Below are 25774 nucleotides of genomic sequence, written 5' to 3'. Positions count from 1 at the left end.
AGCAGCACGGCCTCGTGTCACTGCGGAGGCCAGCGTCCAGGTGCGTCCACGGGCTCGTCAGGTGCTGTCAGGGCTGAGGGCCCTCTGGGGGCTGAGCCCACTCCCTCTGCTCTAGCCTCTGGGGCTGTTCCGGGCTCAGGGCCCCGCCTCGTCCTGTCCTCACAGCCTCAGGCGGAGCCTCTCCCGCTGATGTCCCTCCTTCCCCCCCGGCCGCCGCCCGCCCTGCGAGGACCTGTGCTTGCCCGGGCGCCCAGGTGGTCCGGGCCACCTCTCCATCGCAAAGGCGTTCAACAGCCTTCGGTCCAGCTGGCCCAACCCTCTCTCCGGTCAGGTGAGCTACCCTACCCTCACCCTACACGGGTTCTGGTGTGAGGGTGCCCACATCTCCAGATGCTCTTATCGGGCCTACTGTGCACCGCTCACAACAAAGGCTTTTCACACAGGAGGGAAGTGGCCAGAATTGGTGTAGACAGGACAGGGCTGGAGGCGTGACTGGCCTGGGCTCTGCGTGCGCCCCCGGCCGCCCCCCTCTTCTCCCTGCCCCTCAGCCAGTGGTGCAAACAACGCTTTCCTGAGCTCTCAGAATCTGTGCCTCAGAAACGCACCTGGAACGGGCAGGCAGCCTGCTTCTGCTCGTGAAGGCAGCGGGAGATGAAGCACAGGCGACTCCGTGGCCGGGGGCCGCTGACTTGGATGCCGGCAGTTGCCAAGGATCAGCGGGGAGACTCTGGCTCTCAGGGGGCACCCACAGGTGGCCTCTCCGTGTGCCGGGGCTTCCCCACAGTGTGGCCGCCTCAGGTGGTTGAACTTGACCCCCGTGTCTCACTGGCGAAGTGGGTCCGCAATGACACTGCCACATCCTGCTGGTGCTGAGCACGTCACCAGCCCCCTGCCCTCGGCTCACAAGGAGGGTGACACGGATCTCACCCACAGGAGCATCTGGGGGGCCTGAGGCAGCCGCTTCTCCTGGGAAGAGCAGCCTGCCGCAGTCCCCGGGGGTCCTGGCAGGGCCCTCCGTTCTAGGGCCGCCAGGCTGAGCAAATCGCACAGAATGTCCAGGTCAGTTACAGTTTCAGAAAAACAGAGAACTTTTAAACATAACTATGTTTGTACGATGTTTAGGATATAGAGATCCCCAAAATGGTTATATTCCTTGAAATTCTAATGAAACTGTTTTTTGTGGCAACCCTAACCCCTGCTGCATTTGCACTGTTAGCTATTTTGGACGTGACTTCTGGGTCCTTGGGAGGCAGCAGGGGTAGCGGGCGCGGCTGTTGGAGGGAGCGGCCTGGAGGGCTGACCCAGACCGAGTGCTGTGCGTGCTCCTGCCTCACCATCTCCTGACCCTCCACTTCCCGCAGCCTGTGAGACACCGCCAGCCGCCAGCCGCCTGGTAACTACTGGGAAGTGGACCCTTCTCCTGATGAGCTTTCAGGTAGTCTGCGCCTAATTTTCAAAATAATTAACTCAGATGAGGAACAAAACCAAAGACCTCGCCGCCTATAAACAGAAGGGTGAGAGGACCTCACAGCCATTCCCCTCAGCCTCACCCTCATCGCCCTCGCGTGATGGGAAAGCGAGGGGAGCAGCCAGCGGCCGCTGCACATGCCTTAGGCAACACACCGCCCTTGGCTGCTCTGACCTGGCAAAGCCGCTGGCTGGTTTCCATTGTTACCTGAGCTCGCGCGCCAAGCTGGCAGCCAAGGTCCCACAGCTGCAGGCCGGGAGCACTCGCAGGCCTCGCTCGGCCGCACTCCGGGCCTGCTTCCTGGTTTCTCTGTTCGAGCTTGGTGTTGGCACATCCTCTGGCTGTAGCTGTGGTAGAGTCTTTGCAGATGTAATTAAGTTAAGGATGAGATCACCCTGGACTTAGGGTGGGTCCTGAATCCAACAACGGTGGCCTTAAGAGAGAAGGACGAGGGAGATTGGAGGCCGACACAGAGAGGGAAGGCGGCCATGTGAAGATGGAGGCGGAGAGGGGAGGGATGCTCCTATGGGCCCAGGGCCCCTCCAGGGAGGCCACTGACTGTAGGTGGCCACCAGCAGCTGGGAAGGAGACAGGCAGTGGGCTCCCCTCAGAGCCTCCAGAGGGAGCCAACCCTCCCGGAACCGTGACCTTGGGCTTCCGGACCCCCGATCAGTGAAGCAATGACCTTCAGTGAAGCAATGACCAGGCTCTAAGCTGCTCGGTGTGTGGAAATCTGTGACGGCAGCCGCAGGGCACTCACACAGGTGCACGCTGGATGCTGAGCTCGTCTCATTCTCAGGCCTGCGCGGCTCAGCTGCCCTGTCTCCCTCCCACGTGCCACGCCAACCACCACGTCGCTTTCGCCCCACAGAGCACACAGCACAGGCCTCCCCTTCTGTACGTGAGACACGCGGTGATCTGTGGCTCCGAAGCTGCCGTGGCGGGTGTGCGTGGCGCTGGAGAGAGACAAATCCTGCCGCCAGAACCGGCTGGGGTCTTCAGAGGGAGGTTTAAGAGCAACGTGGACTCTGTGTGCTTTTCTTAGTCAAAGAAACAAAATTACAATTTTTATAACTTGAACTACTAAGCACTTAAATCAAGTGCCAGAGCGAGCGGCCACTTGGTATGTGGCTCCTGAGACAGGGTGAGAAATCACTTGCTAAGTAAGAAGCTCGCTGCGTGTAAATCAGAGCCCAGCAGCCCTGGCTTGAGGCAGACTTTTCAAAGCGTGCAGGCACCCCGAGGACAGGGCTGGGGGCGGAGCTCAGTATTGCTGGTTTGCTGCTCTCTCGGGGCAAGAGGCACCGTGTCCCCGCCAGCCCCCACCGTCCTCCAAACACCACGAAGATGGGCAGTGTCACGCCAGCGGGCTCCCCGCGTCCTCCCTCTGCTCCCGGGAGAAGGCATCTGCAGGGCAGCGACGCCTCCCGCCCGCCCTCCGCAGACAGCAGGCGCCCTGGCCGACATGGAGGTGATGGGCGAGCACTTCATGCCTTTCCTGCGAGCGACTCTGAGGCTCAGTAGGTGAGAGTCAGGTCCGCACGAAGCCCATTACCCTTTGGGTTGATCTGCAATGAGCACAGGTGGCCACAGAGGAGGACGGGCTGGTGAGAGAGACCAGGGCAGTGACAGGACACACTCCTCCTAACGCCCGTTCTGCTTGGCCCGCCTGGTGTGCGGTGGGTTAGACAAGCAGTCTGATGCCAGGAGAAGGCAGGAGCAGAGTGGGGGGCGTGGTCTCAGACCACAGCCGTCACAGCGACCTTCCCTAGGAGGCTGCCCATGACGCTGTCTCTTTACAGTAAATGTGGGCTAAGCCCTCCTTCACCCCTCAAAGGGGGATTAAAGTCAAGCCTCTTTAACGTTCATCAAAACTTCCTTGGAAGCTTGAAGGGGCGGAGAGAAGGGGAGAGGCTGATTTCAAGCCACGGTCCACCGTGGGAGTGGGTCCCTCTTGCCTATACGGCTTCTCCTTAACCCTCAGCCACCGCCCATCCCAGGGCCCCCTCCACCTTCCGCCACAGAAGTATTTTGGAGCCAACAGCAGGAGAAACACCTTCCCCCCCCTCCCCCTCCCCCCACACCACCCAGGACACACCGTCCGTCCCTGGAGACCCTCAGCCGGCAGGGACGCTCCGGCCAAGTTTAGAACCCCTCCCTTCCCAGATGGGGTTTCAGCTTCCCCTTTGCAAAATCAAGGGCTGGTTGAAATGCTTTGTTTCGTTTTGTTTTCCTGAAATTAAAGAGCAATCTTCCCTTCCCAAGATGGTGCAGACAATTACTGAGGGCTTCAAAATAGCAGTGTGCTCCTCTTCCCACCCCCCCCCCCCCAGTACCCAAACATACGGGTCTAAGCTCAGCGCATCCGATTTACACAGGGATAAATTAAAATCAAAGTACATTAGTTCACAGGTACACTTCCTGCTGGGGAAATTAAGCTGGCATGTGTCAAGGAGGAACATTCTAGAAAGACATCTCACTTTTCCCGCCCCGCAGCTGGACCTGGGGCCTGCAGGTCGGGCGCTCCGTCCATCTGGCACAACCGCTCTCTTCCACCCTTGTCTGGAGCTGCATCGAAGCCACACCCCCCCCCCCCCCCCCGGTCCTGCTCCCACTTCTTTCATTAACAAAGTTTTAGTGGACAGCTGTCTGCCACCCCGGCCAAGCCTTCGAAGCTCCGTAATCACGGAGGTAGGAGACCAAGATGCCAAGGAGCCTTCTTTCCTTCTGTGGTCCAGGCGGGTCCCGGGCAGCGGGGCCCTTCGCCGGAGATATTTAACGGGTACGGCACCGCTGCAGGCAGTGCGGCTCCATTAGCCACTTTGTTATAAACGTTTTGTGATTTTAGAGAAAGCCCTTTTGCTCTTCACGTGCCTCTGCTCAGTAGACTCATCGTCTCCTTTCCTTGGCGACTGTTTACCACTCCTGGAACGGCTGGTTTTCCGTGTGGAAACCCACTGAGATCAGATGGGTATGGATCCAGGAGGCAGGGCGGGCGCAGTGGGGCCCGGCCTGCAGCCACCCTCTCTGTACAGTGCAGCCCTGGACTCCTGGTTTCTCAGGGACAAAGGATATCAGGGCATCAGGAGGCCTGACAGGAGCCTCCATAAGCCCGGCAGACCCTCCCAGCGAGGCTTGTGCCCCAAGGCTGCTGGGGGTGGGCTTTCGGCAGGGGTGTGCATGCCTGGAACCGGTCTTTCCAAAGCACGCTGCTTGGGGGGGCGGGCGCACTCACTCCGCTGAGTCCCAGGTGCCAGGAGGCAGCGGGTGGCTGAGGGCCACACTCAGACTCGCAGGAAGCGGTTGCGGGATCAGGTGAGTGCACTTGGTTGGGGGCTTGTCTGTTGTTTCTGTGCCTGTGACTGAGCCCAGGTCCCCAGGGGGCTAAGCGCAAGGTGGAGACTGAGTCTAAGGTAGTCACTGTGCAAGCAAAGCCGTCCCTTCACGGGTTTCACGACAGGCTGCTGTTCGGGGCGCACAGCAATTTGAAGGGACAGAGAAAGAAAAACCCACAGGTGCACAGGTTTTCTAGGAGTTCAGGGGGCTTTAGTTTTCCTGAAGGCTCCCCTGGGCCCGGATCCAGAATCCCTCGCCTCTCAAAGCTGCTCTGAGAAATGCTCATTCATTCATTCATTCATTCATTTAATAAACATCGATTTGAGAGTTAATAAGTACCAGGCCATAGTGACTCCGAGATGAGTAATAAACACAGTTCCTTCCCTTTGGGGCTTACAGTTTGGGAGAAGTTCCTAGTCTATAAGCAAATAAGTGAACAAATAGAGAGCTACAGATTGAGCAGGTGTGATAAATGAACCCAAACCAGCAGTGATGGGGTGAATTGGCCTGGATGCAGGAGGTCATCAGCCAGGAAGCTGGCCACAGAGGGCCTTTGGGAGGGTTGACATCCAAGCCCATGTTCCAGGTTGAGGTAGGACCTGTGCAAAGGTCCTGAGGCGAGGAGTTCTCAGCATGGCCCGCACAGAACAGAAGCTGGTGTGTCCAAGCATAGGGAACAAGGAGGGGAGGTGGCCTGGGTCCTGCAGAGTTTGGACTTTTCTTCTAAGTTTAATCGGAAGTTAGGCTAAGGTGTGATATGACAGCTGAGTGAGGTAACACTCCTCATCAGCTGCAGAAAAGAGCATGCCCTGATAAGAGGGATAAGTACGGGAGCGGCTAAAGAGTGTCATGGTCCCAGGGAGAGATGGTGACAAGTGGAACTCAGGCGGGCATGCTGGGGATGGAGAGAGAAACTAATTTCAGGTGTACATGTGGTGTGCTGGTGAGCCAGCTCTCTGAAATTTTTTAAAAAGCCCTTGGTGTTAGGGTTTGCCAATTCCCATGGTGTAAATACTCCCACCACTGGCTGCAAGCCAACTACTCGAGGTCACTGAACTGGAGCTGGAAAGCCATGTTCCCAATCATACTGGTCGGAAGAGGGGCTTCAGACCACCAGGCAGGATTGAATGGGGAAGGCATGAGGGAGAGAGACAATGGAGAGTGTCCTGTATTATGTCCAGCAGCAGACAGGCTGGCGAAGTCATGGTTGAGACAGAGTGCGGAAGGGCACGGATTTACCGATGGGGCAGGGCCCATGGAAACAGGGCCCTCCTCCAGGACAGGCCCTCCTCAGTCCCCAGGCTGCTCGCCCTCACCCCGCCCAGCCCACCGGCATTGGTTCTGCGGGATTAGCCTTCCTGGAAACGCCATGGCCTGCTCAGTTAGCATCTGCCTGTGGGAACACGGTGCTGTCGGAGTCAGGGGTCAGGAAGCAGCCTGCGGGCAGGTGCAGGTGAATGACGCCGACCCCGGCCTTCCGACCCTAAAGGGCCGGCCCTCTCCTTCACACTCAGGTGCTTGAACCTGTTAAATACAAAACATAAAAACTAAACATGTCTTCTTTTTCTCCTCTTCTCCCTCTGCCCCTATTCTCCCCACAGTGTCAATACGCAGGGGAGAAGCGGCCACACTGGGAACTTGCCTCAAGTGGGGGAGGAGTAGGGACCTCAGCACAGGCCGCATGCCCAGGGAGGTGAGGACCGTGCGGGGTGGAGGCCACAGGGCCTGTGCTCCGCGCTGTCCTGTGATAGCCCTGCAGGCGCTGCTTAGACCCCGGCATCCAGGGGCGTGGCCTTGCGACCTGAGCCCTGCCAGCATCAAAGGCTCGGTCCCCAAAGCTGCTGACTGGTGCCGCTCACACCCCAGCACTCGGACAGCACGTCCAGGGTGCCTGTCGGAGCTGAGGTGGCAGCTATATGGGTGCCCGCGGCCCGCCATGGGGCAGTACTGATGAAACAGTGTCCTCAATCTCCATCCTTCCACCCAGGGTCTGCCTCCAGGTAAGAGCAGGTACGGGGAGGGGGGCAGTGAGAGCTGGGTCAGGCTAAGATGGCATGAATCCCTGCTCAGGCTTCAGTCACTGTGATTTGGGCGAGTTCCGTAAACGCATTGAGCCTCAGAGTCCACCTCCGAGAGGTGAGCAGGTCACCTGAGTCCCACCCCACCAAGCTGTTCTGGAGTTGCACACCCATGCTCAATCCTGCACCCCGGTCATGATCACGGTCATCATCCTTATACCCATAATCAGGTCCAACAGGTACGGGCTGCACCTGACCATGCACCTTGTACTCTCAGCGTCCATTCATCCCTCAACGGCCAGCGGCCTGCTAGGGCTTGGGGTGACAAGGGCGTCAGCTCACACCCAGGCTCCCATCTGGCCGGCAGCCCTTTGCAGGCTGAGCGCCTCTGTTGCTGATCCCACAGCTCTGTTCTCTCTGCTGCCCTGACGTGACTTCTGCTTTCTCTGGTTCGCACACTCACCAGGCTCACAAGGGTCTGTGTCCGCCACAGCGTGTGTGTTCGACCATCGCATCTTCGTGATGGCACCTACATGCCCCCTTTCTCTTCCTCCCTGGCCCTCCTCACCCTCCCCACCCCTCGCTCAGTCTCTCCAGCCTGGGCCTGGCCCTACCTGTGACTCCTCCTCCCCCAGGAAGACCGGGCGCTTCCATCAGGAGCAGGAAGGCTTGCTCCTCATCCTCCCAACCTAATCTCCCCAGGCCAATACCCCGAGAACGCCCCCCACGCCTGTCTCCCTGAGGGCACCATTGGCCCCACAGATGATGGGGCAGAATCTAGGGCAGTGATGGTGAACCTATGACACGCGTGTCAGAGGTGACACGCGAACTCATTTTTTTGGGTTGCTTTTTCTTTGTTAAATGGCATTTAAATATATAAAATAAATATCAAAAATATGCCTTTGTTTTACTATGGTTGCAAATATCAAAAAATTTCTATATGTGACACGGCACCGGAGTTAAGTTAGGGTTTTTCAAAATGCTGACACGCCGAGCTCAAAAGGTTCGCCATCACTGATCTAGGGTAAAGGGGAGCCGCGCACGGAGAGGGGCCGGAGCTGCTTCGCACCCGCTTCTCAGGCTGCTGCCGGAGGAGCTGCTCCGTGAAGCCAGTGAAAGGCTGGAGGGGCCCCTGGGGAAGCTGGAAGGGCGGCTGGTTCCCAGGAGGGAGCAGGAGCAGGAGAAGGCCCTGTGCACGCTCCATGTCTAGTCCTGGAATCTGCCTCTGTACACGGATGAGGAGCATTATTTTAACCTGCGTATTTCTCTGTACTTTACTTTCTTGAGACAAAATTGAAAGGTGGAAATTGATACCTGACATCAAAGCCCAGCACTCTAAAGGGACAAGCCTTGAAAGAGGAAAGAAGAAACAGTGGCCTCTGCAGGCGTCCGGAATGGCAATGCACCAGAAGGTGGGGAATTGTCTCTGACAACAGGGCCAGAGAAGTGAGGCCGGGAGAGAACGTTGGATTTGAGGACTTTGGGCGGCACCCCTGTCACTAAACAGCTTAGTTCCAGGAACCCATGAAGACAGTGGGCAGGCATGCACAGCTGTCAGCTGGCCCACATCGTCTCCCTCTGTACACTGCGGGGTTTCCCAAGTCCCCAACATGACGAATCAGCGCCTCAGTCAGGACCACTCAGCTCCCACCTGCCTGGCCGGCCTCCCCCCGGGCCATAGCACCCACGTGCTTACGGGGTAGAAACTCCCTGGTCGCCTCTGAAGGCCTCTCTGTGGAGGCCTGGAGACAGACTCCTGCCTGTCTGTTGATTACAAGAACAGTCTCTGTGAAGGAGCGCTGAGTGTGGAAATATAGACCAGATAATTACTGTATTGGGGGAATATATCCATCAAGTCGAAAAGTAGTAGGTCAAATAATAGAACACAACAAGAACAAGAATAATAATGACAATAGTGATGATGATAGTGAAATGACCAACATGTATTCAGTGCGTATGATGTGTTAGGCTCTTATGCCATTTCTTTTACTCTGTGCAGTGACCACAGGAGAAGACAGGCTGGTGGAGGTTAGTGGCCACCCTCGGACATTCGGAGGAGTCCTAGGAGTGGGCGAGGTCCAGAGCCTGGCACACCTGTGTCCATAAAGGATGGACCCATTCTCTTTCCTCACCAGCCACCAGTTTCATCAGGTACAGTGGAACCTCAGTTCTTGGACTTAACGCGTTCTGGGAGGCTGTTGGAGAAGTGATCTGTTCAAAAACCAAATCATTTTTTCCCATTAGAAATAAAGCAAATTGAATAAAACCATTCCGGATCCCCAAATGATTCCCTTTTTAACTGTTCTTATGCACAGTACATGTCTAATATACTATCTCTCTCTCGATATATAAGAGCCTAAGTAACAGTTAAGACCGAACAACCAGAATGACCTAAATGACTGGCTGACCAGTCACTATGATGTGCACTGACCACCAGGGGGCAGATGCTCAATGCTGGAGCTGCCCCCTGGTGGTCAGTGCACTCCCACAGCCAACCTTCTGTGGCCCCTCTCCCCTGCTGGCCGCCCCCCTCCCCCCCCCATAGGCCCTGATCAGGGGCCTGGCTGCCCAACCTCCTGGGGTCCCTCCCCCTGGCCAGCCAGCTCACTGATAGGCCTCGATCGCCAGCCAGGCCGAGGGACCCACCAGTGCACAAATTCGTGCACTGGCTTCTAGTTTAATTTATAAAGAGACACTTCTTTTCTTAAATTTCTTGACCCTCCCCCTACTAGCCTTAAACAAAATGTTCATATATCGCTGTGTTGGAAAAACCAGCTGTTTTTCCTTTATCCCATCAACAGTTTTTCTACCTATTCAATTGCCCGTGATTGTTGTTCTGTGAGTGCTTTCACACCCTTAGCAACATGAGCAGTCTCCACGGCCTGTTTATATTTTAAAATCGTGCTAATGTAGATTCGCCAGCAACAAAAGCATTCTCTCCTTTGTGTGTTGCCTGAGAGATGCTTTTTTCATGCTGAGGTATCATCATGAAAGGGTTGTCATGTTAAAAACTGAAGTTTTGGTTGACAACAGATATTTTTTCTGTGAACAACTTGGTTGAAAACCGAATTGTTCAAGATGGGAGACATTCAGGAACCGAGGTTTGACTGTTTAACACTTAGACTCATCCACTTGTTTATTTTCACCGTCACGTGCTTTCCAAAAGGGGCCTGGGTTTCCTGAGGAGTATCGGGACCTGCCTTGGCCCCTACGCCTCGGTCAAGGCCACGGTGAAGATGCCTCAGCATCTATCTCCCAGGCTTCTCTGTCTCCGTCGAAATAATAAATACGCGTCTCTTTATGTTGATAAATCTCCCTTCCCTGTCAAGTGGCTCGGTGCCTCTTGACTGATGGATCCTTCACACTCCCTGGAAGCACTGCCTCATTCCCGAGCCTCACCCTACCCACGGCTGCCTTACTGAAACAGCCCCAGCAGACAGCCCAGGCAGCAGTGCCAGTGTCGACTCCTGCTGGGCGCGGTCTCCAGACCCTCTCCTTCGCCCCTCCCTGACTGGACCCCACCCACAGGCCTCTTGGGCGCTCTGCCTTAGTACCTGTCTCCCCCCCCACACCCCCCAGCACAGCCAGCTGGCCCTGCAGCTCTGCTGCTCATCCGGCAGTTCCCTGGGGTTCCTACCTCCCTGCTCCAAAGAGACCTCGGCTGGAGTTGACGGACCTCGGAGTTGGCTGTTTCATCTCCTGTCTAGATCTCATGGGTGCGTCTCTGTCCATCCTAATTACAGAAGGACAATAAAAAGCATCGTTTCAGATTGGACAGATAAAACAAGCAGCTGGACAGTAACCCAGGAATTTCATTCTAGCGGAGAGGCCCATGGACTGCTCATGGAAGGGGCAGCTGAAAGGGCCCCATAAACCACTCTTCTTAAAAACAGAAGCAGCCCTCGCCACCGCCCGGCTGCTGGGGCCATCAGGAAGCTCTAAGGGCAGTGCCTGCATCCCAGCTGTGTACAGGCCTCTCTGGAGGGAGGCTGCCTGCTTGCCTCCAGGGGCAGCCGTCACTGGGGTGGGGGCTGGAGAGCCACGCAGATGCACCACCAGCTGCCGGGCCTGCCCCATCTGCGCAGGCATCTCAAGGGGAGGGGAGGATGGGCAGGAGCAGTGGGCAGTTACCGGGAGACAGGTTCCGGGAGCTCACCCGCTCTAGCAAGACCTGCGGCTCCTCTCGGGGCTGAGGAGGCTGAGAGCATTCTTCTGGGGCCCACGGCCCGGGGAGGAGCCAGGCACCCAGGCATTTCCTCCAGCCTTTCTGCTTGGGCACCTCCCTGGAATGCCAGCTTCTCAGAGCAGCCTCCTTCCCAGTCCACCTGGAGACTTCCCGCCCCCCGCTGCCCGTCATTACCCATCTCATCTTCTCCAGAGCATTTACCACCCCTGAAAGCCTGTGCCTCATGGGCTGTTTATACTGTGTGGTCTCCCGTGGATGGACTCCGAGGAGGGGAGTAGCGGAGGAGGGGAGGAGGGGAGGAGGGGAAGAGGGGAGGAGAGGAGGAGGGGGGAGGGGAGGAGGGGAGGAGGGGGTGAGGAAGGAGGAGGGGAGGAGGGGAGGGCAGGCCCAGACGCCGCAGCTCTGCCTGGGCACCTGGGACAGTGCCAGGCCCTGCGGAGGAGCAGAGTGGACCAAGGGTGCGCAGGGACGCAGTCTGCACCCCACCCAGCTATCGGTTATTCCCCGTACGTCCCCTCCTCCCAGAGAGAGTTAATGTGGTGGGAGCGTGTCCAGTGGAGGCCTCGAACCCCGCCTGGGATCTGCAGCAGGGCCCGTGGATTGTGGTCACGCTTGTTTTTAATCTCATGAAGCATTTAGGGAGGGCTGAACCCTGCAAGATGATCCCCACTTTGCACTCACACACACACACACGTGCGTGTACATATGCATGTATGTGTGCAAGTACATAGACACACAGATTACATGTGTAATATTGTGTGTGTATATGTAACACAAGATGTGTGCGTGTTCTATACAGTTATGGTTGTTAACAAGCAAACTGTACTGGTCCGGAGTGTGAATCGTTACGTATTTCCAGCCATCCTGCTCCTGGGGGTGAGCCAGTCCCAGCCAGTGTCACCCCCACACCGGACACGTCACTGAGGCTGTGAGACCTGGAGAGCCGGCACTTCCTTGGGGACCTGAGTGGCAGGGTGCTGAGGGGAGGTGCCCCCCAGCCTGGCTCCTGGACCGGAGCCTCGCCGAGCCCAGCTCCCTCCACCCTCCTGTGAGCACATGGCTCCCTCCACCCTCCCGGGGGTAGGTGATTTCCTCAAGAGCACGCCTGTGCTGTTCTGAGCCCAGCAGTGAGGAAACTGTCATCATGGGACGTAGTTAGCCGCTTGGCCAATCCAGACGTACAACTTTATTGCTAGTTTCTTTATGTGAAAATAAAGTAAACATAAAAATCGCTAAATCACAAAAATTAGTGAAACTCACCCAAATCATCACTGCTAAGGGATTTGTGACTGTCAGAGAGAATATCCTGTGTGTGTTCACATACACATGTGTAGCTATGTGTATATCTATGTGTGCGTGTATGTGCATATAAATGTCATACAAGACAGAGAGAGGTGCCTGAAGAGCTATGTGCCTGACTCGGTTTACAATACCTTGGAGTCCTCTAACCTGCACAGGTTAGCAAACTGGGGTGTGGCTGGGTCTGCAAGGCCGCAGGTCTTTGGTTGAAAAGCAGAGCTGCTGGGCCCCAGCCTCCAGCGTCCCCGCCCCCTCCCCCCCCCTCCCGCACCTCACCCCCACCCCCCCCAGAGCCTGTCCCCACTGCAGCTCACCGGCCTCGCTTCTCTGTGGAACCGATTTCCTTCCATTTTACCTTTTACCTCTGAGCACAGCCAGCAGGCCACAGTGCTCAGTGGCCCGTCCTCCTCTCCTGCCCATGCCCTCCTCCATGTTCTGCCGCGTGGCCCTCGGGCCTGTGGGAGCGTCCTGGGGTGCACGTCCTGGGGTGCATGTCCTGGGAACATCTCTTGGGGAGTCAAGAGTGAAGACAGGCTCTTCCCCCTGCTTCAGGGCGAGCTTCCTGGGCGAACTTGCAGGCCCACAGAGTGAGGCATGGGCAGCATTGTCCCCTGGCACTCAGAAGCTTCCAGAGGGTGGCGGCTCGCCAGGCCCTGCTGCTGTGGACCACACTCGCCTGGGGCCTGTGGGCAGACGGAGCGGCTGGGCAGGGTGAGGCCACGTCTGCCAGCGCCCAGATGGGGGTCCCATGCCCTCTGGAAGACTTCCAGGCAAAGCCAGGGCCCCTCGCTCCGTGGCCTCAGGAAGCAGCTGGGCCCCTGGGCGGGTCCCTGGGAGGAAGAATCCGCTGCCATGGAAGAGGCTTCCCAGCCTGGTAGCAGCGCAGGACAGACGGCTGCCCCAGGGGGTCAGGGCGGCTTCAGCAGGCTGTGCCTGAGCGGGCCCTGCCCTCCATGGTCCGCCGGGAAGTCCCTGAGTCATACTCAGGTCAAAATAACCACACGGGGTCCCTCCTGACTTCAGTCTGTGACCTAAGCTGTTTCAGAAAGCTGTCGGCCTTGAACTCCACGTTTATAGAGCTGACTTCAAATAGTTGAGGGTTTTGGTAATGTTTATTTTCCTCGAGAAGCCCTGAAAAGAAAGTGCTCGGTACAGTTTGGTTTTCTCCCATAAATTCAACCCCCACAGCTATAAGAGAACAATGAGGACAGCCGCCTGAGAGTGTCTTCCACGGGCGGGGAGGGGCCTGATGCTCAGCCAATGTATGTCCCATAACACACGTCTATGTGTTCAGCAAAAATATCTCCGTATAAATGTCATGGCTAATATCTATCTATCTATCTATCTATCTATCTATCTATCTATCTATCATCTATCTATCTATCTATCTATCTATCTATCTATCTATCAATCATCTATCTATCTACCTACCTACCTACCTATCTATCCTGATAGGTACATAAACACTCCAATGGGGCGCCAGAGGTTTCCTGGTGCTGGACTCTTAACTTTACTATAAGTTTGAAATAACTAAAAAATTAGGGAGAAGTTTGCCATGATTCTACCTTCCAAATATAAGCACCGTGAGTGAGTGCTGGGACTGTTTGGATACAGCATGTGCTCCCAGTGGTGGGAACACATGTAGGCGCTGTCTACAGAGCGTGTGCAAAGTTGAGGTTAGACTGAGGAGCTGGTCAAGGAGATCATGGTGAAATTTGTGCAGAGACCCCCCCCCCTTAACGCAGGCACCCCCTTCACAAACTCAGGAGACCCCGAGAGCTGGTCCAAACCATGCTGACTTCTTTACCTAGTCCAGGTCTTCTTGAATAATATGTCACCATGGCAACACCCCCAAGGGACAGCCAAAGGGAGCTCTGGCAAGAGATTGATATGTGACGGAGCCCAGGTGTTCCCAGGGGACAGCAGGTTGAGCTCAAAGCCAGAGAGGGTTGGACCTTTCTCCCGTGTCCTGTGGAAGCAGGAGGCCCGAGTGCTGTGACCTTCATCCCTTCTCATGCTCCTCTTCTGCGACTTCAGTCCAACCCTTGTCCCTGAAGGCGGGCGACTTCCAAACCAGGGGGAGGAGGTGTGGAGGGAGAAGACCCGATGCCATTGAAATAACAGTAGGATGGGCATCAGAATACTGTAGCCTCTCTTGCTTGTGTTTGAATGAATGGACTTTGTGTTTTCGAGAAGTTTCAGTTTTATAGAAAAGTGTGCGGAGTGCCGAGAGTCCTGTACACCCTCTCCCCGCCCACTCCCTGCTGACCTTCTCAAGGTGGTCCACTAGGCACAGCCGATGACCACAGCTGCCTTTAGCACTCACTTGGGCGTTGTGTTGTGGTCTGTGCATTTGGACAGAAGTGTGATGGTGTGTGTCCACCGTGACATGTCATACTGAACAGTCTCATGCCTAACCCTGGTGGTGGAAAGGACGAGGTCCTCCAGTGGGGAGTGGGGGACTATCCAACACATTCTGGGGCCCCGAGGAGCAAAGCGCAGGGGCACAGTTGACTGTGGGGTGAGACTGTAGCTCTGCATCCCTTTCCACAGCTGTATCCCCAGGCCAGGGCTGTGGCCTCTGAGCTGGTTTTAATGCCCGTGATGCCTCACACCATGGGGACTGAGCCGTGTCCTGGCCAGGCCTGAGCCAGAAAGCAGCACTCTTGAGAAAGTTTTTGTAAGTTCCAAATTCTATAAATTCCCTTCCATCACCTTACTCTCCCCACACCACCTAGGCCCCCCGTGTAGGAGATGGGGTGGGGAAAGGAGCAGAGAGAAATAGCAATAGAGAGAGCATGGCAGTCACAGCTTGTCCCAAAGAGTCCAAGTTTATTTTTAATATTTTTGTTTTTCTTTTGTTTTGTTTAAATCTTTATTGTTGAAAATATTACATATGTCCCCTTTTTTCTCCCATGGACACCCCCACCCTCTGTCCAGGCCTCCACCACTCTATTTTCTGTGTCCATGGGTTATGCATAGAAGTTCTTTGGTTGATCGCTTCCCACCCACCCACTCTTCCCCACCTACCCTCTGAGATTCCATAGTCTGTTTCAACAGTTTATTTTGTTCATTAGATTCCACATATGAGGGAGATCATATGATATTTGTCTTCTTCTGAAGGGCTTATTTCACCCAGCATAATACTCTCCAGGTCCCTCCATGCTGTCTCAAATGGTAAGAGATTCTTCTTTTTTTATTGCTGCATAGTATTCCATGGTATAAATGTACCATGGCTTTTTTATCCACTCATCTACTGATGGGCACTTTGCTGTTCCCAGATCTTAGCTATTGTAAATTGTGCTGCTATGAACTAGGGGTGCGTACATTCTTTCTGATTGGTGTTTCAGGTTCCTTAGGATATATTCCTAGAAGTGGGATGACTGGGTCAAATGGCAGATCCATATTTAATTTTTTGAGGAAATTCCATACTGTTTTCCATAATGGCTGCACCAGTCTGCATTCCCACCAGCAGTGTACTAGGGTTCCCTTTTCTCCACAGCCAAGACAGCTCTTGTCATTTGTTGATTTGTTGATGGTAGCCATTCTGACAGGTGTGAGGTGAAACTTCATTGTCATTTTAATTTGCATCTCTCTGATGATCAGTGACTTTGAGCATTTTTTCATGTCTCTTGGCCATCTGTATGTCCTCTTTGGAGAAGTATCTATTTAGGTCCTTTGCCTATTTTTTAATTGGGATGTTTGTCTTCCTTTTGTTAAGTTGTATGAGTGCCCTATATATACTGGATATTAATCCTTTAACAGATGTATCATTTCCAAATATGTTCTCCCATAGAGTGCACTCCCTTTTCATTTTGTTGATGGTTTCTTTTGCTGTGCAGAAGCTTTTATTTTGATGTAGTCCCATTTGTTTATTATCTACTTAGTTTCCTTTGCCCTAGGAGATGTATCAGTAAACATATTGCTATGAGAGATGTCTGAGATTTTGCTGCCTATTTTACTTCTGGGATTTTTATGGTTTCATGACTTACATTTAAGTCTGTTATCCACTTTGAGTTTATTCTTGTGTATGTGTAAGTTGGTGGTCTAGTTTCATTTTTTTGCATGTATCTGTCCAATTTTCCCAACACCATTTATTGAAGAGACTGTCTTGACTCTATTGTATGCTCTTGCCTCCTTTGTCAAATATTAATTGAGCGTAATGGCTCAGGTTGATTTCTGGGGTCTCTGTTCTGTTCCATTGATCTCTATGCCTGTTCTTGTGGCAGTGCCAAGCTGTTTTGATTATGGTGGCTTTGTAGTATAACTTGAAATCTGGTATTGTGATTGCTCCAACTTTGTTCTTCTTTCTCAAGATTGCTGCAGCTATTCAGGGCCTTTTTTGGTTCCATATAACTTTTTGGAGTATTTGTTCTAGGTCTGTGAAAGATGCTGTTGGTATTTTAATAGGGATTGCATTGAATCTGTAGATTGCCTTAGGTAGTATGGACATTTTAATGATGTCAATTCTACCAACCCATGAACATGGTATATTCTTCCACTTGTTTATATCTTCTTCTAGCTCTTTTTTTCAATGTCCTATAGTTTTCTGACTACAAGTCTTTTACCTCCTTGGTTAAGTTTATTCCTTAATGTTTTTGTTTCAATGGTAAATGGGATTATTTGTTTAGTTTCTCTTTCTGAGAATTCATTATTGGTGTATAAAAATGCCATGAATTTCTGGCTGTTAATTTTGTATCCTGCTACATTGCCAAATTCCTTTATGAAATCCAGTAGTTTTTTGGTGGTATCTTTAGGGTTTTCTGTGTACAATATGTCATCTGTGAATAATAGAGTTTTACTTTCTCCTTTCTAATATGGATGCCTTTTATGTTTTATTTTTATCTGGTCACTGTGGATAGGACTTCCAGGACTACCTATCCTATCTAATAAAAGAGAAACATGGTAATTGGCGTACGACCGATACCCTTTTCATTGGCTAATCAGCGAGATATGCAAATTAACTGTCAGCCAAGATGGCTGCCGGCAGCCAGGCAGCTTGAAACTAACATGAGGCTTGGTTGCCTCAGTGACGGAGGAAACCAACGTTCCCCGCCTGCCGCTGCCTCTGAGCTGGCAGTTTAAGAAACTCTGTAACAAATACGCCCAACTTCAGCCAGCAGATTCGCAACATTGTAAGCAAAGGCCAGAAACCTACTTTCAGCCTAGGCCTAAGAGCTGGAGCCAAGCCTCAAGCTAAAGCTGGCACAGAATTAAAAAAAAAAAATAAAAGGAAAAAAGGAGCGTTTGGGAGTTCAGTCACCCCCAGCCTGAAAACAGCCCTCAGCCCCTCACCCAGACTGGCCAGGCACCCCAGTGGGGACCGCCACCCTGATCCAGGACACCCTTCAGGGCAAACCAGCCGGCCCCACCCGTGCACCAGGCCTCTACCCTATATAGTAAAAGGGTAATATGCCTCCCAGCACCGGGATCAGCGGAGCCGTGAGGCCTCCCGGCGCTGGAATCAGCGTGACAGGGGGCAGCACCCAAACCCCCTGATCGCCCTGCGGCTCTGTGTGTGACAGGGGGCGGGGCCCCAACCTCCCTATCCACCCTGCTCTGTTCCTGACAGGGGGGAGCTCCCCCCCCCCCCACGGGCCCTGCTCTGTGTGTGACGGGGTAGAGCCATAACCTCCCCCTCGGCCCTGCCCTGAGTGTGAGAGTGGTGGCGCCCCAACCCCCTGATCCGCCCTGCTCTGTGGGTGATAGAGGGCAGCACCCCAACCCCCTGATGGGCCCTGCTCTGTGCATGACAGGGTACAGAGCCCCAACCCCCCTGATTGGCCCTGCTCTGTGTGTGACAGGGGGTTGCTCCACAACCTCCCCATTGACCCTGCCTTGAGTGTGACAGGGGGCGGCGCCCCAACTCCCCAATCAGCCCTGCTCTGAGCCCGACCAGGGGCTGCACCTAGGGATTGGGCCTGCCCTCTGCCACCCGGGAGCAGGCCTAAGCCAGCAGGTCGTTATCTCCCGAGTGGTCCCAGACTGCTAGAGGGCACAGGCCAGGCTGAGGGACCCCCCCTCCCCCCCCGAGTGCACAAATTTTTGTGCACCGGGCCTCTAGTATATATATGAAAGCCTAAGTGACCAATCAACCTTTCAACTGTTCAACCATTCATCCAGTAGCTATGACATGCACTGACCACCAGGGGGCAGACGGTCAATGCAGGAGCTGCTGAGCTGTGGTGACCTGGCAGCTGTGGTGACTTGGCAGCTGCAGTTCTCAGGACCAGAGAGGAGGGAGTTGATTCTGAGATGTACCACCTGAGAACTTCACTCTTACAATCTGGGGCCCCTCAGGGAATGTCGGAGAACCAGTTTTGGCCCAATCCCTGCAGGCCAGGCTGAGGGACCCCACCTGTACACAAATTCATGCACCAGGCCTCTAGTGTATAAGAGTGGTGAAAGCAGAAATCCCTGTCTTGTTCCTGTTCTTAGGGAAAATAGTTTTAGTTTTTGCCCATTGAGTATGATGTTCTCTGTAGGTTTGCCATATATGGCCTTTATGGTGTTGAGGTATGCTTCCTCTATTCCCACTTTGCTGAGAGTTTTTATCCAAAATGGGTGTTGAATTTTGTTGACTGCTTTTTCTGCTTCTATTGATCTGATCATGTTTGTCTTTCAGTTTGTTTATGTGATGTATCCCATTTATTGATTTGTGAATATTATACCAGCCTTGCATCCCTGAAATAAATCCCACTTGGTCATTGTGTATGATTGTTTTAATATATTGCTGGATCAGATTTGCTATTATTTTATTGAGGATTTTAGCATCTATGTTCATCAGGGATATTGGTATGTAATTATATTTCTTTGTAGTGTCTTTATCTGGTTTTGGATTGGGATAATGCTGGTCTCATAAAAAGAGCTTGGAAGTGTTCCTCCCTCTTGGATTTTTTTTTTTTTTGGAATATTTTGAGGAGGATAGGTGTTAGTTCTTTGAATATTCTGTAAAAAACCTGTGAAGCCGTCTGGACCAGGGCTTTTGCTTGCTGGGAGTTTTTTTTATTACTGCCTCAATTTCATCAGTTGTTATTGGCCTATTCATGTTTTCTGATTGTTACTAATTCAGTTTTAGATGATTGTATTTTTCTAGGAATTTGTTCATTTCACTTACATTAACCAGCTTGTTGGCATATAGTTGTTCATAGTATTTTCTTACAATTCTTTTTATTTCTGTGTAGTCAATGTGTTACTTCACTGTTTTGGTTTGTGGTTTTATTTATTTGGGTGTTCTCTCTTTGCTTCTTGATGAGTCTGGCTAAAGGTTCATCAATCTTGTTTATCTTTCCCAAGAACCAGCTCTTGGTTCCATTGATCTTTTGTATTGTTTTTTGTTGTTGTTGTTGTTTTTTGCCTCTATGTTATTTATTTCTGCTCTAATCTTTATTATTTCCTTCCTTCTACTTACTCTGGGATTTTCTTATTCTCTTTCTACTTCTTTAAGTTGTACGGTTCAATAGTTTGTTCTTAATTTTTCTTTTTTTTTTTTTTTAGGTTGGCCTGTAGTGCTATGAACTTCCCTCTCATGACCGCTTTTGCTGTGTCACAGAGATTTGTTTCCAGGAAGTTTTTGATTTCTTTCTTGATCTTGTTGGTAACCAATTCATTGTTTAATAACATGCTATTTAACTCCCATCTGTTTGAATGTTTTTGAGTGTTTTTATTGTAGTTGATTTCTAATTTTATTCCATCATCAGAGAAGATGCTTGATATGATTTCAAACTTCTTGAATTTGTAGAGACTTGTTTTGTGTTCTAACATGCAGTCTATCTTTGAGAATGGCCCATGTGCACTTGAGAAGAATATATATTCTTCAGATTTTGGCTGAAATGTTCTATAAATGTCAATTAAATCAATCTGATCCAGTGTGTCATGTTAAGTCACTGTTTCCTTGTTATTTATTTATTATTTTGTCTGGAAGATCTATCTAGTGATCTATCTGTGTGTTAAAGTCCCCGACTATGACTCTATTGCTGTCAATCTCTCCCTTAAAGCCCTCCAGAAGTTTTTTGTTTTTTTTAAAATATATATTTAGGTGCTCCTATATTGAGTGCATTTACATTTACCAGGGTTATATCCTCTTGTTGGATTGACCCCTTTAGTATTATGTAGAGACCTTTATTGTCTCTTGGGATGGCCTTCATTTTGAAGTCTGTTTTGTCAGATATGAGTATTGCTAACCCAGCTTTTTTTAAATTCCCATCTGCATGGAAAATTTCCACCACCCCCCCATCCCTTCACTCTCATCCTGTGTGAGTCTTTTATTCTGAGGTGGGTCTCTTGCAGACAGCATATAGTTGGGTCATGTTTTTGTATCCATTCAGCTACCTTATGCCTTTTGATTGGAGCATTTAATCCATTTACATTTAAGGTTATTATTAATAGGTACTTAATTATTGCCAGTTTAATTCTTTTTGCCTATGTTTCTCTCTATATATATATTTCTTCTCATTACAGCAGTCTTTTTATCATTTCTTGCAGTGCTGCTTTGACACAAACTCTTTTAGTACTTTGTTGCCTGGGAAGCTCTTTACTTGACCATCTATTTTGAATGATAGCCTTGCTGGATATAGTAATCTTGGTTTCAGATCCTTGCTTTTCTTTTCTTTTTTAAAAAATATATTTTATTAATTTTTCACAGAGAGGAAGGGAGAGGGATAGAGAGTTAGAAACATCCATCAGCTGCCTCCTGCACACTCCCCACGGGGGATGTGCCCGCAACCAAGGTACATGCCCTTGACTGTAATCAAACCTGGGACCCTTGAGTCCTCAGGCTGATGCTCTATCCACTGAGCCAAACCAGTTAGGGCCAGATCCTTGCTTTTCAATACTTTGAATACTTCATGCCATCCCTTCCTGGCCTGTAGTTTCTGAGGAGAAATCAGCTGACAGCCTTATGGGAGCTCCTTTGTAGGTAACAAATTGCTTTTCTCTTACTGCCTCTAAGATTCTCTCTTTGTCTTTAATCTGTGGCATTTTAATTATGATGTGTCTGGGGTGGGCCTGTTTGGGTTCTTTCTTAGGACTCTTGTGCCTCCTGAACTTGTCTGACTTTTTACTTCATCAGATTAGGGACATTTTCTGTCATTATTTCTTCAAACATGTACTCCATCCCTTGTTCACTTTCTTTCGCTTCTGGTATTCCTGTGATGATAATATTTTTATGTTTCATGTTGTCCCACAGCTCCTTTAAGCTGCCCTCCTGTTTCTTAATTGATTTTTCTTTTTGGTTCTATGATTGATTTTTTTCTACCCTGTCTTCTAATTCACTGATCTGATCCTCTGCTTCCCCTAATCTGCAGTGTATTCCTTCCACTGTTTGTTATTAGTGCTATGTCAGTCTTCATAGTCACTATATCTTTCCTCATGCTGTTGAGCATCTTTGCCATCATTTTCTGAACTCTATGTCTGATAAATTTCTTGTTTCCATTTCATTTAGCTCTTCTTCTTGAGTATTCTCTTGTTCTTTTGCTTGAGGCTTTTTGTTGTTGTTGCTGTTGTTTTGTTTGTTTGTTTGTTTTGTCTCCCCATTTTGGCTGCCTGTTTGGGTTTGTGACTATGTTTTAAGTGGATCTGCTATGCCTCCCAATCTCTAGGGCAGGATAGTGTCAGATGCTGTTTCTGACTGACACTGAGTACCCTGTTTGGAGCTATCAGTAATTCACTGTTTGTGGCTCCCTCTGCCTAGATTGGGTGCCTTTGAAAAGGACCAAGATATGCACCAAGGTCTGCTTTCCCTAGCCCCAGGTCCAAAATTAGATCAGGCAAAGACTCAAAGCCTCCAGAGACCTGCCTCTGCCGGCAGTCTGAATGGTTTCAGTTTTGATTAGCCTCAGGGTATCAGCCACGGGGCAGGGGAGCAATTGCTTCTGCCTGCAAGCTGATTGTTATTCTCAGTCTCTTAATGGGCCTCAGAAACTCCACAAGGTGGAGTAAGGGGTTTTCCAAAAGGGTGGGCCAATTGCCTTACCCCCAGGCAAAAACTGCTTGGATAGCAAAGTTCCACCAGAGAAAGATGTCCTCTACAGTGTGAGGAATGCCGGCCTTCCAAGAGCTAACCCTAGAGTCTCCAACCATGGTTTATGCTCAAACAGCTCCAGTCCACTCTGCCCTCGTCTGCTGGAGCCCAAGATGAGTGGATGCACATGAAATTTTGGGTGTTGGCTTTTCACAGCCAGGTGTTTTGTGGACACCTTTCTCAGTTGTGGTGCTCTCTGCTGGAGGGCCCAGCTTGGGGTTTAGATCCCAGAGTTCTCAGTGGGAACTCCTCACAGCTGAGCTACTTCTCTGGAACTTCAGTTGCTGTCTGTGGAAGCCTGGCCAGTCCTTTTCCACCTCTGCCCTTCCTACCGGTCTCTATGCACTCGTTGAGTATTCAGGATAGCTTCCCTATATGTCAGTTGTAATTCCAGTTTGGTCCTGGGATCATGTCAGTGTAACATCCACTTACTCTGCCACCATTTTGGAATCTTATTGTTATCGTTTTCAATGACCTATGTCCAAACTCCTTGGGCTCCTTGCTGTACCCCAAATCCTTAATTCTATATGGGAGAGACCATGCTTCTTCTCTAGGTGTGGACCCCAGACCAGCAGCATCGCCTGAGAAGCCCCACCCCAGGCCTCCCGAAGCAGAAATGCTGAGGCAGGGTGGGGGGTGCCCCAGCAGATGGCTCTAACAGCTGCCAGCTGCTTCTGGTGCAAGCCACCATTGAAGACCACTGGGTACACACTCCACACACTCCCATCTGTGATCTTGTTCACAGAGGGTCTCGATTTCTGGGGAGCTGGGCTGCTCTGAGTTAGCTGAGAGCCAGAGGACCAAGGAGGCCATTGTGCGACAGCAGGCCATTCATGTCTCTGCCTTGGGAACTCCTGGCGGAGGAGAAACGGGGTAGTCATCTCAGAGCAGAGACTTGGGCCTGACGTCTGGTTCAAATTCAAGGTCAGCAGCTCCTTCTGTGTGTTCTAGAGACACCCCTTCACCGCTCTGTTATTCCTTTTATAGAATGGCGCTCTGTAACGCCTCCTCTCTGGAGATGGGGTTAAGCATGAGGCACAGAGACGCTTGCCTGGTGGCGGAGGTGTTACTTACCTGCGTGGCTTCTCAGTTCTGCTTCCTGTTAGTAAGGCATCTCGGTAGAGCCCTCCTCTTTGGGGGCAACCTGTCAGAAAACAGGCTTCACATCCTTTCTGTCTCAGGAGTGCCTCACAGTCAGGGGCGGGGCTGGGTGTAGAAGAACGGCAGCTGTCTTTCTCGCATGGGAGTCTGAAAACTGGCAGTGGCTGACACTTGCCTCCCCGGGAGCATGTCCTCTCAGGTCACACAGCGGGATCCAGTCCCTCCTCTGGGAGGGGGCAAGGACAGGAGAGGTGCCAGGTCTGCAGGGGGCGCTGCCGCTGCTGCCCTGGCCTGAGACCTCACTGTGAGAACTAACCAACGTGTCATTGAGATAGGGACTCTTGTGCCCGGAGGAAAATCAGGACCACGTTGGCAAGACCCTCTGTCTCCTAATCCCCCAGTTTGATGGTGCAGCCTTGTGGTGTCAGTGAGGATCCCACACAACCATGAGGATGCACTGAGGAGGCTCATTTGGGGCGAATGTTTCCTACATGCTGGGGATGGAGCAGGCTTATTCTGCCTGAAAGACCGGGTCATATGGAGACACGGCACTGCGGCCACAGCCATGGAAGTGATGCCCTGTCTGGTCGCCCTCCCCCCAGCCCAGACACCTGCTGTGGTTAATACTGGGCTGTGGCCTCAGAGGGACCCGCTTGGGTGGAGATGGAGGTCAGGCCAGAAAGCGTGCCTCTCACAGAGGTGAGATTGCTTTTGAGAAAACCACGGACTCCAGGAAATCTCATGTTTTACCCATTCCAATTTAGGAGCAGATGGCTCTATCTGCTTTGAGTCCTAGATAAAATAATATCCATAGAAGTTTATATTCATAAGCACAGACTACAGACCAGGCACTTTTCATGTTTTAAGCAACACATTCAACCTTTACAAACATCCGTGAGAAAAGTGTGGGCACTATTCCAGCCCTGAAAGATTAAGGCATGTGGTCAAAGTCACACAGCGGCAAGAGGAGCTAGATTTGAACACAGGACATCTGAGCTGTTTATTGGTCTTTTCCAAAGTGTAAGGTCTTGGCTGGCATCCTGGAGTCAGATCATAGGAGAAATAAGTACAGTTTTGAGTTCTGGAATCAGAGGCTGTGATGAGCCGCGCCCCTGGACAGGCAGGAGGGAGAGACCAATGCAGGGCTCTCAGGCTCACAGTCCCTACGCAGCTTCATCCGGACACTCAGCAGATGAAGGGGGCAGCAGGGTGTTTGTACAAGTCGAGGCTGTGTCTTAGCGTGTCCCTCTCTCTGGGGGCAGTGGCCTGACAAGGGAAGTGCCCCCTGCCCCGTTGCTGACGGATCCGATGGGGGATGGACACAGGATTCCTCACCCCAGCTTTGCATCTTCAGTCCCCCGGGCTTGCTTCTCCAGAGCGCAGTAAGGTGAGTGTGTGCTCAAAGTGTGTTTAGCGGCCCCGTGGGGTGGCAGTCCTGTGAGGAAGTGGGACTGGGGCGTGGCAGGCCCAGCGGTTTCCTCCTGGGCTCTGTCACAGCCTGACCCTCATCGTGGTGTTAACCTTGTAGCTGTGCAAGCACGGGTCTTATGTGAATGATTGCTTTCAGTTGTGAAAAGATTTTACTTTGTGGATATAAGAGATAGATGATAGGAAGGTAGGTAGATAGGTAAATAGATAGATAGATGATAGATAGGGTAGACAGAGTAGATACTATGAGTAGATAGGTAAGCAGATAAGCAGAGAAGCAGATGAGTAGATGAGTAGATAGATGGGTAGATAAGTAGATAGGTAAGTAGCTAAATAAATGTGTAAATAAATAGATAAATAGATAGATGGATGGGTAGATAAGCAGATGGATAGATGGATAGATAGATAGATGAGTAGATAGGTAGATAGATAAGATGAGCAGATAGATAGATGAGTAGATAGATGGGTAGATAAGAAGATGAGCAGATAGGTAGATGAGTAGATAAATAGATAGAAGGGTAGATGAGTAGATGAGTAGATAGGAAACACAAGAGTGAAAAAATCAGTCACTGGACCCATTTACAGACTTTTGACCAACAAGAACTTCGAAGCAGCGAGCCCCACTATTTCTCTCTGTCCTCCCCTGGGGAGAGGCCTTCCCTGCATGTGTGGGAGCCCGCTGTCTCCTTGAATGTGGCCGGCCTGGTACACCCAGACCGCACCTTCCTGAAGGGTGAGGGTGGGTCACGGGAAAGTGCTCAGCTAAGCCCTCAGGATAAGGAGGGAGCGAGACATGGCCTTGCCCTCAGCCATTTTTTTTTAAAATACATTTTATTGATTTTTTACAGAGAAGAAGGGAGAGGGATAGAGAGTTAGAAACATCGATGAGAGAGAAACACCGATCAGCTGCCTCCTGC

The sequence above is a fragment of the Myotis daubentonii genome, chromosome 8 (assembly GCF_963259705.1).
Source record: "Myotis daubentonii chromosome 8, mMyoDau2.1, whole genome shotgun sequence".
NCBI classification, from domain to species: Eukaryota; Metazoa; Chordata; class Mammalia; order Chiroptera; family Vespertilionidae; genus Myotis; species Myotis daubentonii.
The sequence above is the reverse complement of the archived record's forward strand: the minus strand, read 5'-3'. Positions refer to the sequence as shown.